The sequence below is a fragment of the Carassius gibelio genome, chromosome B13 (assembly GCF_023724105.1).
Source record: "Carassius gibelio isolate Cgi1373 ecotype wild population from Czech Republic chromosome B13, carGib1.2-hapl.c, whole genome shotgun sequence".
NCBI classification, from domain to species: Eukaryota; Metazoa; Chordata; class Actinopteri; order Cypriniformes; family Cyprinidae; genus Carassius; species Carassius gibelio.
In genome coordinates, this window is record NC_068408.1 from 28,256,167 (window position 1) to 28,271,446 (window position 15,280).

Here is a 15,280-nt window from a genome sequence, read left to right on the forward strand (position 1 = left end):
ATACCTTACAGCTATCATTGGTTATTATAGGATATTATTCAGATTTTTTTCTTTTAATTCTTACATGCTTATTTTAATTGAATTTTTAATTTGAATTAAGTTTTCTGCTCACCAGGTTAAGCACAGAGAGGCAGTACTCCCACCTTGTGGTGAAAACCAGCTACTTCTTCTCCCTTGTTTCATTCCTGTCTTTTATTTTGATTTTTATTATTTTTCTTCTCTCTTTTGGCTTAGGTTATTTTGTTAATTACCATTATTATCATAATTCCTTTGTTTTGTTTTATTATTATTAGGTAAAGCTGTTACCTCTCATTTCTACATATATATTTACTCAATTGATGTTAAACAAACCAAACCTTAATTAACTTTAAGTTTCCTTTGTTCATCTTTTGTGTATTTGATTGTAGAACTCCCTTGGTGATTGGACAGTCATCTCAGGTTTCAAGTGAGCAAGGCTGCCCGACCGGTGTTACCGACACAGGCTGCGAGTGAAACTCGGTTCCTCTTGTCTCTGTCCGTTAGCGGCACGCAGTGGACACATCAGCAATTTGGCACTCCAAAGGTTGTGTTAAAAGTCACAAGCTGTTTGAGAGGGTGCAACGCCAGAGGAACAGAGGACCGGGGACACTGCGGCTGAGTGTTTGGGGAGCACCGGAGAGGTTGACCAAGCCATTGGTTTCCACCTGAATGACTTCAATTCACCCAGGTGGACCAAATGTGATAAAACCCATCCACTTATTATAAGCCACAGAATATTAGATATTCCCCCGTAAGTGTTTGACCCTTTTGCTTCTTTAAGCCACACCATATTTCTAGGTTTCCTACCCAGGTAGCCCACTCACCTGTTGGCCCTATCTTAAAACCTAGCAGTAGGCTTAGGCCTCCTTATTCTCACTAACACATTGTGTTTCTATTGTTTTTATCTCATTTCAAGTGTTGTGTTTCACTTTGATCTTTTTCTCTGTTCTGTTGTGATTTGTTTCTGTGATTTCACATAGAGACAGTAACCTGTGAGAGCCACCAAGGAAGTTAAATAGTAGAGCGACAACCAGCAGCCGGTGTCATCACGCGACCCGCTAGGCTACTGTCTGTCAAATCTCCATTTCAGGTCCTTCGTTGACCCAAGTTAATTGGCTACTGAACTTTGACACAGATCAAAGAGAACAGCTGGAGAGAGAAGCCAGAAAAGAACTCAACAAAAAAACTCTAGCAAGGTGACGCTCTCCTAAAAAGAGCAGAGACTGAACTGAAAGAAAGAGACTATAAAACCTGGGCCTGCAAAACACACTTCCAAGCGGCCCGAGCTAAAATCAATGAGCTTACTCTGCAGAAAGATGAGCTCCAAGATGAACTTGACACTGTTCACACAGAACTGAGACAATCTCACAGATTACAGAGTGGATGGATCGGAGAAACGCACACCACAAAGTTTCTCCCGGCCCGCCACTCCAACCCTTTCAGCCAAGAACCCAAAGCTGAAAAAGGGGGTGTAAGCTCACGTCTCAAGGAATCACCGGCCAGCTTACAAGAACACTTGTCAACAATGGAGGGGAGAGAACACTTCCAGAGAACGCATGCCACTAAACCCTGCATTGCTCACAGAGAACTTGACAAGCTAGCCAGAAGCATCTCTACATTCAATCCAGATCCTGCAGGAGGACAGGACGTTCATGCTTCTTTACAAGACATTGAATTTCATTTGCAAACTGTAACCAACGTGACAGATGTGAACACATTGTATCTGTTAAAAATCACGTCCAGTCGTGATGTGCATTGTTTTCTGGATCGTCAACCAGAGACTGTCAAAGCGTAATACCAGCAACTGCTACAAACTTTGATTCTTGAATTCTATGATCCAGACTCAGACCATGGGCTCCTTATTGCTATGGACCTCAAACAGGGCCGACTTGAAAACCCACAGACTTTCTATAGTCAGCTACAAAAAGCCTACTTCGGAGCATGCAACGAACCAGGTATGGAACAGGATGTTGACTTTAAAACTCTGTTCCTCAGAGACCTACATGCCAGTTGGAGTTTTCATCTCGGAGTCTCAGCGTGTCTGCGTAACATGACTACACAAGAGTTACGGAACTTAGCCCACAAAGCTTGCACCAAGCAAAAGACTATTCATGAAAAGACTGTGAAAAACCCCAAAGTCTCTGTCTCTGAGCACTGCTTGGAGTTAACCCTAGAGGGCACCCTACAACACCACAGTCACAGACATTTTTACAGAGAGTCAATACAGTTCCAAGCCAGCATAGCGCAACACAATCGTGGTGGTGCTCGTCCAATGCACCAGAGCGGGCGATTCTGGGCCTTGCGACCCAAAAAGAGCCTATCCCCACCGTCCAGGACACAAAGCCCCGACAGCCGGCAGGGGAACCACTCTCGACATGACACTGGTAAGCTCAATCCTGAGCCCACGTCAGAAAAACACAGGGCAGCCACGTCTGAGACAGCAGGGATCCTGAGAGTGCTAAAAGAGCTTCTTTACATGAAAACTCGCAAGGAAGATGAGCCAAGCACCCAGAACACTGCCCGTCATCCATAGACCACAGAGCTAACTGTCACATCACAAGGTGACCGCATCACCCAAACTCCACAGCTGACAGCTGCACACCCTGAACGAGACATCACAGGTCCTCACACCAGGTACCACAAACACAAGGTACCAGAAAATGCTGTTTTGACTACCTGCCTTCGCAGCGAGCTACACAAGACCGGTCCTTACCACCCATCGATCGTCACGCCTGCGCTGATGACAACATTCCTGGGCAGCCTTGTCAAAAAGGGGGTGGGCCGAAAAGGAGTCAGCATGGAAGACCTGATCGACACAGGACTAAACCTGACGGTGATCTCATCTCACCTTTTCAAAAGACTCCAATTTGAAGCTAAGAGACAAGATCGAACTCTTACACCTCAAACTTATGAACTGAATGTACAGTCGTACAGCCAGAATGACATCCGGTTTGAACAGGTTGTTTCCATTCACCTGACAATCGGTCTGATGAGTCTAGTACATCCCATGTATGTCTCACCAATGAACACTCATACATTTCTCATCGACAAAGACCTGCTAGACCATGATGACCCTTTTCTGAACTTCAAACAGCTAAAAGACTTTGCTCAAGTGCGAGAACCTCTTTCCCTCCAGTCACACAGGTTGCCAGAGCCAGACTGCCAGGTCACAGAGGTCACGGGAACCCCAGCACCCAGCCGTGGCTCAAGTTCAAATTCAAGCCCCTGCGCCTTAAGCCCTATTCAGACGGGACTAGTTTTACAGGTTAGAGAAATCTGCGTTTCACAGACGTACTTGGTGATTTTAATCCCGCCCGAATCTGCCACGTCTGTGTTTTTCTCACACAACCTCTGTGATAATTCCAGAGCAAATTACCTACCGTTTTTCAGCAAACTCAGTGATCCTCTGAGAAAACTAATCCCGTCCGAATGCGAATGTCTGTGATTGCCGGTGATATTTTATTTCACAACGCGTTTCCTTGTGTGTTTTGGCCAACGTGAATTACCGTAGATGCTCTTACTGCGCGGATGTTTGATATATTTGCTTAGCTGCAAATAAATAATAATAAAAAAATAATACAAATAATAAAATCAAGAGCAAGATCGCGTAAACTGTTAATACCGGCTATTGTAATATCAGCATCAGGTAAGATTAATCACGTTCATTTATGTAACTTTACATTTAATAAAAAAATAAAAAGGAAAAGGAAAACAAGTTAAACTAAAGGAACCACACATTAACATGGTTTTACTATACTAGCCATTTAGTATTTATTGTGTAATAATACTAAGGCAATCATTCTGAGTGAATGCAATGCACGCATACAGAGCGCGTGATCTCTGTGACGCCCAGATGCACAAATCAGACCCTCCCACCTCTGTAATAAACACAGAGATACGAGTCCCGTCCGAATTGGTACATGAAAATCACAGACGTCAGGTGGTAAGAATCGAAACTCAAACGTAGTTTAGAAAACTAGTCCCGTCCGAATAGTGCTTTAGTCAACAAACAGGGTACGGTGGTACCAGCTTACGCCAAAGGGGTCGCTGTTCGGCTCAACCTGCAATGTGGTCAAACCTTAAACCACACGCTTGGTTTCTTCCAATCCTCACCTGAATGTGTGGAACTCGGACTCACACTTGAAGCCACACCCCTCGCTGAAATGTCATCTTGTATAGTCTACATCCTGTGCAATAACTGCACGGCAATGGACATCAGCATTCCCAAGGCCTACCGGCTGGGATGGCTAGTGAGCCATGAATTTAATGACTTTGAACTAGTACTACCTGTCATTGAGCCCATTCCACCTGCACTGATACCCGAAGGGAGTACAAACAACACATTGTTCACTGCACCCTTCAAATTTGTCACCATCACATCTGTCATGTCGGTGAGCAAAGACCAGGTGTGCAGAATGGATCTGACAGATGAACAACACCTCGCAGTATACACAGTCTCCCACCAGAACATCAGTGAGACTGATGAAGCTGCTACACCTCTCAATACCAAACTGACATTAACACTTGGCGACCGTCAGTTCACCTTCAACAGGTGTCAGTTCGACTATGCCAACTAACCAGCTGAATTCAACATCTGTTTTAACAAAGCCTGTACAGACTCTAACTATGCTAGAATCAGTGTTGTGTGCCATCTTCCACGCTGTAAACGGAATGGTTTCAAAACTGCAAACAACAAGCATGTCAAACACCAACACCTGTTCCAGCAATGTGATAACATCACAAAAACATACAATGTGACCGTGTACTGGAAGAAGGGAAAAGGACACTCGAAGCTACCAAGTCGAGACAAGGACTTAAAAGATCACACTGACACCCTTGCCAAAATTGGTGCACTAAACAACATTCTGTGGTCACTCCCAACCCACCCACCCACATTCAAGGTTGAAGTGATTACACACAGCATGAGAACTTTACTAGCTAAACTGTCTACCTCAGAATCGCTTACGCAGGCTCCGTTGTCTACACAGACCAACATATAGCGGACATGCAGGCTTCTGCAACCTCCATAATGACTTTGCTTTACCACCTCTCAGACCCCTCCATCCACCCTGGCAACCAGTCTACAGTCACTGACAACCAACGCCCCAGACCACTGCATGATACACAAAACATGCTGCGTGCCCAGAACAACATTGTGGGTTGTGCACCGTCTGACATCACAATGCCAGGGCTTGTAATGCCACGGTGCAAAAGGGGGATAAAGCCAATATATTTCCATGACGCAGCATGTGCTGCACCACGCAGCACCTGAGCCACTGACAAAACACTGAAGCAAGCGTCATGCCAGCAACAAGATGTGGCAAAACAGGGGCCAGGGTGAGCTAAACCCAGTCGCCGCCCACAAAGCAAAGAGACTGCCCTTGTTTCTTTCTTCCCTTTCTCTCTCTCTCTCCCTATTATCTGTACCAGGATGCTGCTGTGGTTTGCCGTGCTGTGCTGTCAGCCAAAGAGAGGACAGCTGCCACTGAGAAAACCACTGAGACTCCTGATCACCGACGACAGGGAACACTACCCCAGCACTGTAACCCAATACAGCTGGACAGGGGTCTGATGGAGAGAGGACTCCCTCACTCACACTGAGGCTGATGCCAAACACATGTTCAGCCAACATGAGAAAGTGACTGTTATACAAATGGAGTTAAGTGGACACCACCACCGCTCCAAACAGTTCCCGGGAGCTTTGCTCAGAGCTGCTGCTGCCGCCAGAATGTTTAACATTGGTATGTCCAGTGTCAATGCAGCGAACCAGACCGTAAACTCCATGAAACCACTGTTTACTGTCTTCCAGAATGACTTTACCCAGACTCAGCTGTTTACAGCGTTAACAACAGACATGCTGTGGGAGGTTAGCTCTTCCGATGACAGCCTAACCACGGGTAAAACCCCACCATACATGATACCCTTAAGCCTTGTGCCATCCTACGGCACGTCAACCCCAAACAGAGAGAAGTGAATGTGCTCCTGAACCAACCCATCAGCGAGTCAAGCCAAGTCTACAGACTTAAAGACATTGTCAGTGTCAGGTTGTGGAAAAGCAATACCCACACCAAGACACACATTCCAGATGTGGTGGCCTACCACGACAGCGACACACAGCTGTACCTGGCCCCAAACATGCACATGTGTACTTTGACCAAAGACATTCATTATCTCTGCCTTAGCAAACCCTTCCTCAGACACAACGCTGAAGGAATCTGCGGGTTGCGTCACAGAAACGCAAGCAGAGATTGTGGGTGACAGATGGCTCGTCAACACTCCTGTGCGCACAGCTACACTGACCTACAACCAGCATGACACTGCCACCCTTGTCAACCTGCTTGACCAAGTACTGAAAGGTACCACCCAACACATTGACATTACTCCCGTCGACACAGCCCTCCAAGCACTGTCTCAACAGCCCGTTCTGAACCCATCATCTGCGGTCTGAGCCTGGACTGCTGCCGACACTGCACGGTGCATCTCCACTGTCATTGGTCACACCCTGACTCTTGGCGTGACCTTCATCCTATACAGGACACTCGACGAGATGCAAACCTCTACAGCCAAACTCACGACAACTGTGGCTGGAGGTCTCCGATGGAATCCCCGGAAAGGGGGGTGCCAAGTCAAAGACAACACCGAACCTCATCAAGCTGAATCCTCAGCTCCAGGATCCACCTGCCATCTTAAACCACCTGCCATCATGATCCACCTGCTACATGACCATCACGATTCACCTGTCATCTGCCCATCCTGATGATTGCCGTCCGATGATGTCCACACAGGGATTTCATCCGACGAAAGGGGGGAGGTGTAACATATATGCAGGTCATCAATTCATGGGTTGAATTCAGGCATATAAAATGAAACCTTTCTAAACTAAATGCCTGGCCTGGCGCCAGCCTGGCTGGATATAAATTATTTACGATACCCTTGCGAGCCTCAAAGGAGACACGAAACCCCCCCACATTCCACACACACACTCACACATATAAGCACACACACACCAACAAACCTTTCTTAAAGTTCTTTACCTTCGTCATTTTATTAATAGTATGTATTTTGAATGTTTGTGTATTGCATAAAAATGGTTAATCCTGTATAAATGGTTAAAGTTGCTGACGAGTCAATGAAGTGTCTGATCTTTAGCTACATGCTGTTTATTTTGAGTAACTAAATTTATCATAATGATAGGATAATGTTTTCATGGCCAGATAATATTTTTCCTTGAATTATAAGAAGTGATAACTTTATTGAAAATTTATAAGTTAATCTTACGGCCGTTTGCTGGACAAACCACTGTTTGATTTGCAGTAATTTACAGTGAGAGATATCACTATAATTGATATGAAGAATGGAATATTGACATATTAATGAGTGAATTACAGTGCCCTGTAATGAGTTATTGATCAATCATCAATCACCTTTATTTATATAGTGCTTTAAACAAAATACATTGCGTCAAAGCACTGAACAACATTCATTTGGAAAACAGTGTCTCAATAATGCAAAATGATAGTTAAAGGCAGTTCATCATTGAATTCAGTTATGTCATCTCTGTTCAGTTTAAATAGTGTCTGTGCATTTATTTGCAATCAAGTCAATGATATCGTGTTACGTAACACAGAGACAGGATGTAAACGCAAGGTGTTTTTATTAACAAAGCTCAAAAATCAGGAAGTCACAGAAATACAAGGCAACACAGGGGCGGACAAAAGGCAGATGGCACGGTGACACAGGGACCTTGGTGGGCAACGATGATGGTGCTTGCTTCGGTGATGATCCCTCGAATCCCGGTGAGTGCGCAATCCTCGTGAAGGTGAACGAATAATCCAGAGAAGCGTGAAGATCCAAGACGACGAAGACACAGGAAGACTCAGGCAGGTACTAGGACACAGGAAACAGGTACTGTTCATGAACCGTGACATATCGCTGTAAATGAAGTGACCCCAACTAAGCAAGCCAGAGGCGACAGCGGCAAGGAACCGAAACTCCATCGGTGACAGAATGGAGAAAAAAACCTTGGGAGAAACCAGGCTCAGTTGGGGGGCCAGTTCTCCTCTTACCAGACGAAACCAGTAGTTCAATTCCAGGCTGCAGCAAAGTCAGATTGTGCAGAAGAATCATCTGTTTCCTGTGGTCTTGTCCTGGTGCTCCTCTGAGACAAGGTCTTTACAGGGGATCTGTATCTGGGGCTCTAGTTGTCCTGGTCTCCGCTGTCTTTCAGGGCAGTAGAGGTCCTTTCTAGGTGCTGATCCACCGTCTGGTCTGGATACGTACTGGATCCGGGTGACTGCAGTGACCCTCTGATCTGGATACAGACTGGATCTGGTGGCCACGGTGACCTCGGAACAAGAGAGAAACAGACAAATATTAGCGTAGATGCCATTCTTCTAATGATGTAGAAAGTATGGTGTTATGTGAAGTGTTTCCGGTTCCGGTTTACCTAATTAATGCAGCCTAAAAATCCTTTAACGGATTTGGATATTAAAAGCATATTAGTATGTTATGTGTATGCCAGGTTAAAGAGATGGGTCTTTAATCTAGATTTAAACTGCAAGAGTGTGTCTGCCTCCCGAACAATGTTAGGTAGGTTATTCCAGAGTTTAGGCGCCAAATAGGAAAAGGATCTGCCGCCCGTAGTTGATTTTGATATTCTAGGTATTATCAAATTGCCTAAGTTTTGAGAATGTAGCGGACGTAGAGGAGTATAATGTAAAAGGAGCTCATTCAAATACTGAGGTGCTAAACCATTCAGGGCTTTATAAGTAATAAGCAATATTTTAAAATCTATACGATGTTTGATAGGGAGCCAGTGCAGTGTGGACAGGACCGGGCTAATATGGTCATCCTTCCTGGTTCTAGTAAGAACTCTTGCTGCTGCATTTTGGACTAGCTGTAGTTTGTTTACCAAGCGTGCAGAACAACCACCCAATAAAGCATTACAATAGTCTAACCTTGAAGTCATAAATGCATGGATTATAATTTCTGCATTTGACATTGAGAGCATAGGCCGTAATTTAGATATATTTTTGAGATGGAAAAATGCAGTTTTACAAATGCTAAAAACGTGGCTTTCTAAGGAAACATTGTGATCAAGTAGCACACCTAGGTTCCTAACTGATGACGAAGAATTGACAGAGCAACCATCAAGTCTTAGACAGTGTTCTAGGTTATTACAAGCAGAGTTTTTAGGCCCTATGATTAACACCTCTGTTTTTTCTGAATTTAGCAGTAAGAAATTAGAAATTAGAAATTGATAAATGCAATTGAGCTATTTTTCATCTTCAATAAAATTTAGTGTAACTGTCATATGAGATATATATTAATCATATTCCTGATTAATTATTCAAATTCCCTATATATCATTTGAGTTAATTATTATGTACAACCCAGTGCGGCTACAACTGTTCCAGTTGACTGATGAGACAGTCCAGTTTCTATGTTCTCATTTTGATTCATTCCTTCAGGGACGTGTTGCATTTCGTATCCTTTCACAAGGTTCAACTTTGCTGTATTTACAGCCATCTTAGTTTTTAACTCAGACTCCTCCTTTTCAGCTTTGAGTGCAGCTTCCCTTCTGACGAGAGCTTGCTTCTGTTGAAGAGCTTCCGCTTTAACAACCAGTTCCACTTGTTCACTTTCAAGTTGCACTTTAAGAGAAGCAATAGACGATTTGGATGAGGTAGAAGACCTTGATGAACGTGAGTAATGTTTGGATGGTTGTGATGACCATGAGTGCTTTGATTTCACTTTGGAAATATTGTCTATGGGACCAATTTCATCCAGACCAGCAGCAATATCAGCAGTAACAAGAACATCGACCATAACAGGAGCATCACCAGTGTTTGCAATATCATTTTCTTCCCCCTCAGCCTCATCATCAGTCATTTTTGTTTGCGACAACCATTTTTCATTATACATTTTAAATTAGTTTATGACAGTCATTTTTGGCAAAAACCATTCATTTTGATCAATTTCACCATTGTTTGGTGACAACAGCATTTTAATTGACTCATTTACTTTGTGCAAGTCATTATAAGCTTTATCAAACTCAGTTCCCATTTTTAACTGGACTGTTTCCACGTTTTGCGCATCATTCATTAATGGCATTATTTAATTTTTCTTTCTCATCAAAATGCCCATTTTTGCACGTTGAGATGCTTTCAGTTTTGCCAGTCTCTCGGTTTGATCAGCATTATCATGACTCTCTTCCTCCATGTTCAATCAATCTCGTTATACAATTCAAATATTTTCTCATTGCACTCCCAAATCTCAAACAGAAACGTCAAGAACTTCATATTCACAATGTGCGGGTTTGTTCATTCATTCAGCTGAGATTGCTACAAATTTTATCAATGAAATGATGTCTGTTGTTTAAAAACGCGCGTCCAATGAGAATAGCGCATTTCAGTTCATTCAAGCAGACTAGCAGGCCCACGATATGTTGATATTTGGGAACAGAAGATCGGGTACAACTTAGTTCAAGCAAACAATTCCTTCTTCCAAATGTTCAAGTTCTTTCTAAGGTTAGCAGGCAACACAAGCCAATTTTCTTTGACTATGAAATATTCTTATTGTTGCAGCCAGTCGCTGACGTGCTCAAACATAATTCCTAGAGTCAGTTTCATTATATTGAAGTTTTTTATTGCATGTCATGTGAATAATTGTACCTGAATTTCAAGTAGTTTTATTGTATTATACCGTACAGCAGGGAGGGTGATGGATTGTTCAGTGAATAATCCAAAGTTTGTTACGGGATAAATTAGCGTTCAAAGAAAATATACGGCTGCACCTCGCTAGCCACGACAAATCACTTTCAAAACACCTGAGTTCCGTGTTAGATTGAACCCATAAAACAGGTGCTGCATTCACCTGTTTGCTGGTGGGTGTGTTCAGTAACGCATGCCTCCATGTTGCACTCATAGAAAACCAAAACCAAAGCAATATTAAAGCAAGAAAATCTGAATATAAACAAATGTAACATAACCACACCAAACTATTGTTAACAAAACACATTATTATCATAATTTGCCTCAAACCATAATAAAGAAAGCAAGTATGGCTCCAACAAAATATATATATATATATATGAAAAGACAGCAATTGTTCCCTGCTAAGCCACGTACTGTAGCAGCATCTACACTTGGATGGAACGCATTTCATGCTGTGGGTCAGACTAGTGCTGCCCTGCACACCATAGGGTCTGCAGGCGTATCAGGCTGATCTCAAAAAATCTGAATGGCAGGAGGAGACTTTTAATATGTTTCTCACTCACTGTGCTCAAGTGTCAGGGCTGTCAAAAAATAAATAAATAAACAGGCCCGACCCGATCCAGCTCCTCTGGGGTAGGAGGTTCAAAGAGAGAGTGTGGCGAGTTGTGTGCCCCCTCATAAGACTGGGGAGCAGCTTGTAACACATGGCAGCTGCAAATGGAGCTAGACTAAAGTACGGTCATCACGACCAAAGCAAGGGCCTTAAGCTGTGCCCAGGACAAAGGGTGTGTCCCCTCAGGGAGGGCCCTGGAAAATTCCATCAGAAATGTAAGGCTCCTTCCTGGAACCCTTAGGGGATCACTGAACAACCTCTGCCACCACCTGTGTTTCGGGGGGCAGTGGCCTCCAGTGAAATGATACATGCTCTGTTGCTTCCTGCCATGTTTCAGGACACCAGACATCTTAACCCACCACCCCCCCCCCACCCACAACAAACAAAGTGTCACAATTAGTGCCCTTTTTGGAGAAGCTGGCAGCGTGGAAGCTACTGCCAAATATCTCCCCATAGCTTGGTGATACCTTTGGGCCTCCTGCACATGAGATCATTTCAGTTGTGGCTCAGAGCCAGGGGATTTCATCCAAGGGCCAATCCCCAGTGACAATTAAGGGTTAAGCGCCAGGGGCTTCGTACCCTATCTATGTGGTTCAGACCCCGGCTTCTGACTTTGGGTCCCACTCTAAGTCCGTGTTGTCATTGCAAGATGCTAATGACAGACCTCATGGGCTGGTGAGCGGCCTTAGTTGTCTGTCCAGCCCAGGGGATCTGGAGAGGTCATCTTCTCGAATTGGCACATCAATTGCCTCAAAATGATGACTGTATTTCTGGCCCTGAAATACTTCCTCCAGCAGTTGAGAGGCTACCATGTCCTAGTGCGGGTGGACAACACATCTGTAGTCTCTTACATAAATCGCCAGGGCGGACAGCAGTCACGCTGCTCGAACGAGTTAGTGCACCAGGTTTTGCTTTGGGCACAGGACAAGTTCCTGTCCCTCAGGGCGATTTACATTCCTGGACATATGAATGTGGGAGCAGGAAATGGAAACTCCACCCCTAAGTAGTCAAATCTGGGAAAGATTACAAGTAGCAGAAGTGGACCTCTGTGCTTCACAGGAGATGGCACAATGTCTTCTCTACATCTCTCTGACTCATCCAGCTCCCCTGGGTCTGGACGTTATGGCCCATGCGTGGCCCAGACTGCGTCTTTACGCCTTTCCTCCGATTGCTCTGCTCCCAGGAGTCCTGGCCAAGGTCCGTCAACAGGGGTCTCGCCTCTTACTGATAGCGCCCCGTTGGCCGACCGGAGTTTGGTTCTCAGATCTAATATCCCTCCCCGATGGCTCGCCATGGGCGATTCCAGTCAGGAGAGATCTTCTCTCAGGCACAGGGGACAGTACTTCATTCCCGGCCTGAGCTCAGGAACCTTCACGTCTGGCCCCTGAGGGGGACCAACTAGAGATGCTGGCCTTCCAGCCACAGTAATAGAAACTATTCTAAGTGCTAGGACTTATGCCCTCATATGGAGTGTTTTTGAGGGCTGGTGCATGACACACCATGCAGACCCAGCTCACTGCCAAATTGTTTCAGTACTGGAGTTCCTGCAAGAGAAATTGTCCTCAGGCACATGCTCTAGTACTCTCAGAACTTACATGGCCGCTAGTTTGGCTTGCCATGTTTTGATTGACTGGGTTTCTGCGGGGAAGCACCCTCTGGTCGCCCGCTTCATTCATGGGGCTCATAGGTTGAGGCACCCACTAGAGCTACAGCCCTTTCAGGGGATTTAGCCGTAGTGCTTGACGGGCTGGCTGGCACCCCTTTCGAGCCATTAGAATCAGCGCCTGCCAGGCTTCTGACTCTAAAGATGTTTTTTCTTATGGCCATTACCTCTCTAAGGAGAATTCAGGATTTACAGGCTTTGTCAGTCCTGCCATCCTGTTCCGATTTTGCCCCTAGGTGAGTCAAAGCTATTTTGCATCCTCACCCTAATCATCTTCCAAATGTTCATTACTGTATCCAGTACGTGCTCTTCAGACTTACGTCCACCGCACTAGCCAGTGGCATAAGTCAGAGCAGCTCAGAGCAGAGTGGCTGCCTCAAGGCAAACAGTTTCACATTGGGTGAGGGATGCTCCTGCTCAAGTGTGTGATGCGGCAGGTTGGTCCTCTCTGCACACATTTGTCAGGTTCTATAGTTTGGATGTCCATACTACTCTTTTATAAAAAAGACTTATGTCCATTTAAAACACCGGAGCAGAAAAGACTTAACTTACTGTGTCAAGTATGTGCTCTTCAGATTTACTTCCACCGCACTAGCCAGTGGCGTAAGTCAGAGCAGCTTTTCATATGCCGTGGGGGCTGCAGTCAGGGGTGGGGCTGCCACCAGGCAAACAGTTTCACATTGGGTGAGGGTTGCTATTGCCCTAGCCTACGAGGCGCGTGGTCAAACTTCGCCTCTAGGAGTTAGTGCCCATTCAACCAGTTGGATTGCATCTTCAATGGCTTGAGCAAGAGGTGCGCCCTTGCAGCAAGTGTGTGATGCGGCAGGTTGGTCCTTTCCACACACATTTGTCAGATTCTATAGTTTGGATGTCGATGCTACTCCAGGCTTGGATGCCCTTGAGTCCACATTCCAGAGTCATGTCTGAGACCTCTTCGATGTTTGTGCACACACACTACACAACCTTGGGTGTCCAGACACTTACAGTGTGGCCGCGTTGGTATTCTCATTCCCATTAGCGCTACTGAGCGCAGCATCGAGAGTAGCTTTTGATAGGGAACGTCTCGGGTTACTTGACTGTAACCCTGTACCCTGAAAAAGGGGAACGAGATGCTGCGCCTCAATGCCGCACTGTCGACGTGTCCGGACATCTCTTCAGACAAAGGGGTAACCTGAGGATGTTTCCGTTTCACGTCTATTTATAACCTGCAGGTACATGTTATCAGTGACGTCACCTGCCGAGTTTATTTAAGCCAATTCTTGGCGTGTTTGACACACATGCTTCACAACCAGTCGAACAAAGAATGTTCTCATTAGCGCTATTGAGCGCAGCATCTCGTTCCAGCTTTTCAGGGAACTGGGTTACAGTCAAGTAACCAGAGACGTTTTTTCATGTCTCCCTTCATTATCTTCTAATGCTACCACACCCCTGCGCTGAGCTATTGAGATTCTAATGTTTCACTGAAGCTAGCAGCTTGAATACGCCCACACAACAGAAGACAATGCAGGGAGACTGTTCTTCAAGTATTTTTTTTATTTTACATTTTTTTATTTGCTTCGCGATGAGAGGAATACGACATAATTCACCCCAAAAATATGTGATGTGGTTGAGGATTTGAGATTTGGATTTCTTCCGAAAAAAATAATTAAGCACTTTATTCAGCAGAGATCATAAACATGTGTAAGTCTCTTTTTTATTTATGTATATTCTTGTACTAGTGTTCACATAATGTGTAAACATTTAACTAGTTAGACTTTTTCCAAACTATAATTCTAAAAGTATAATCAAGTGAAATATTATGAAGTTTCAATAACAATATCCAATACTATACCATTCAAAAGCTTGATGTAAATAATATAAATGTAACAAATGAATGTAACTGTAACAAACAATGTTTTTAAATGTATCCCCCCTAATTCTCAGCTCTTTTCAGCATTAATAATAATAATGATAATGATAATAATAAATGTTTTTGTAGAAAATCAGATTGTTAAAAATTTCTGAAGGATTGTGTGACTGGAGCAATGATGCAAAAAATTCAGTTTGAAAGTTAGCTTTGATTGTTTCTAATAAACTGTTTAACTGCAATCGCAAGTGGATAATAAATTATGAGTTGTGGGATAATTAAATATATTCTAAATAAACTACAAACATAAAATTATATACATTTATTTTGTCCTCACATTGTTTCTTGTAACTCCTCCCTCTCAGTGACACATCTGACTGAAAGGCTCATTATGCAGCTCATAATGCGGGCCTTTGTCTTCTCAG

General features: G+C 44.2%; 1 protein-coding gene across 1 annotated transcript in view; it reads left to right on the plus strand.

Moving 5' to 3' along the window:
* The window catches only part of plpp4 (phospholipid phosphatase 4), a 216,857-nt gene that overhangs the window by 177,139 nt on the left and 24,438 nt on the right, over nt 1-15,280 (plus strand). The gene's annotated exons all lie outside the window — the stretch shown is intronic.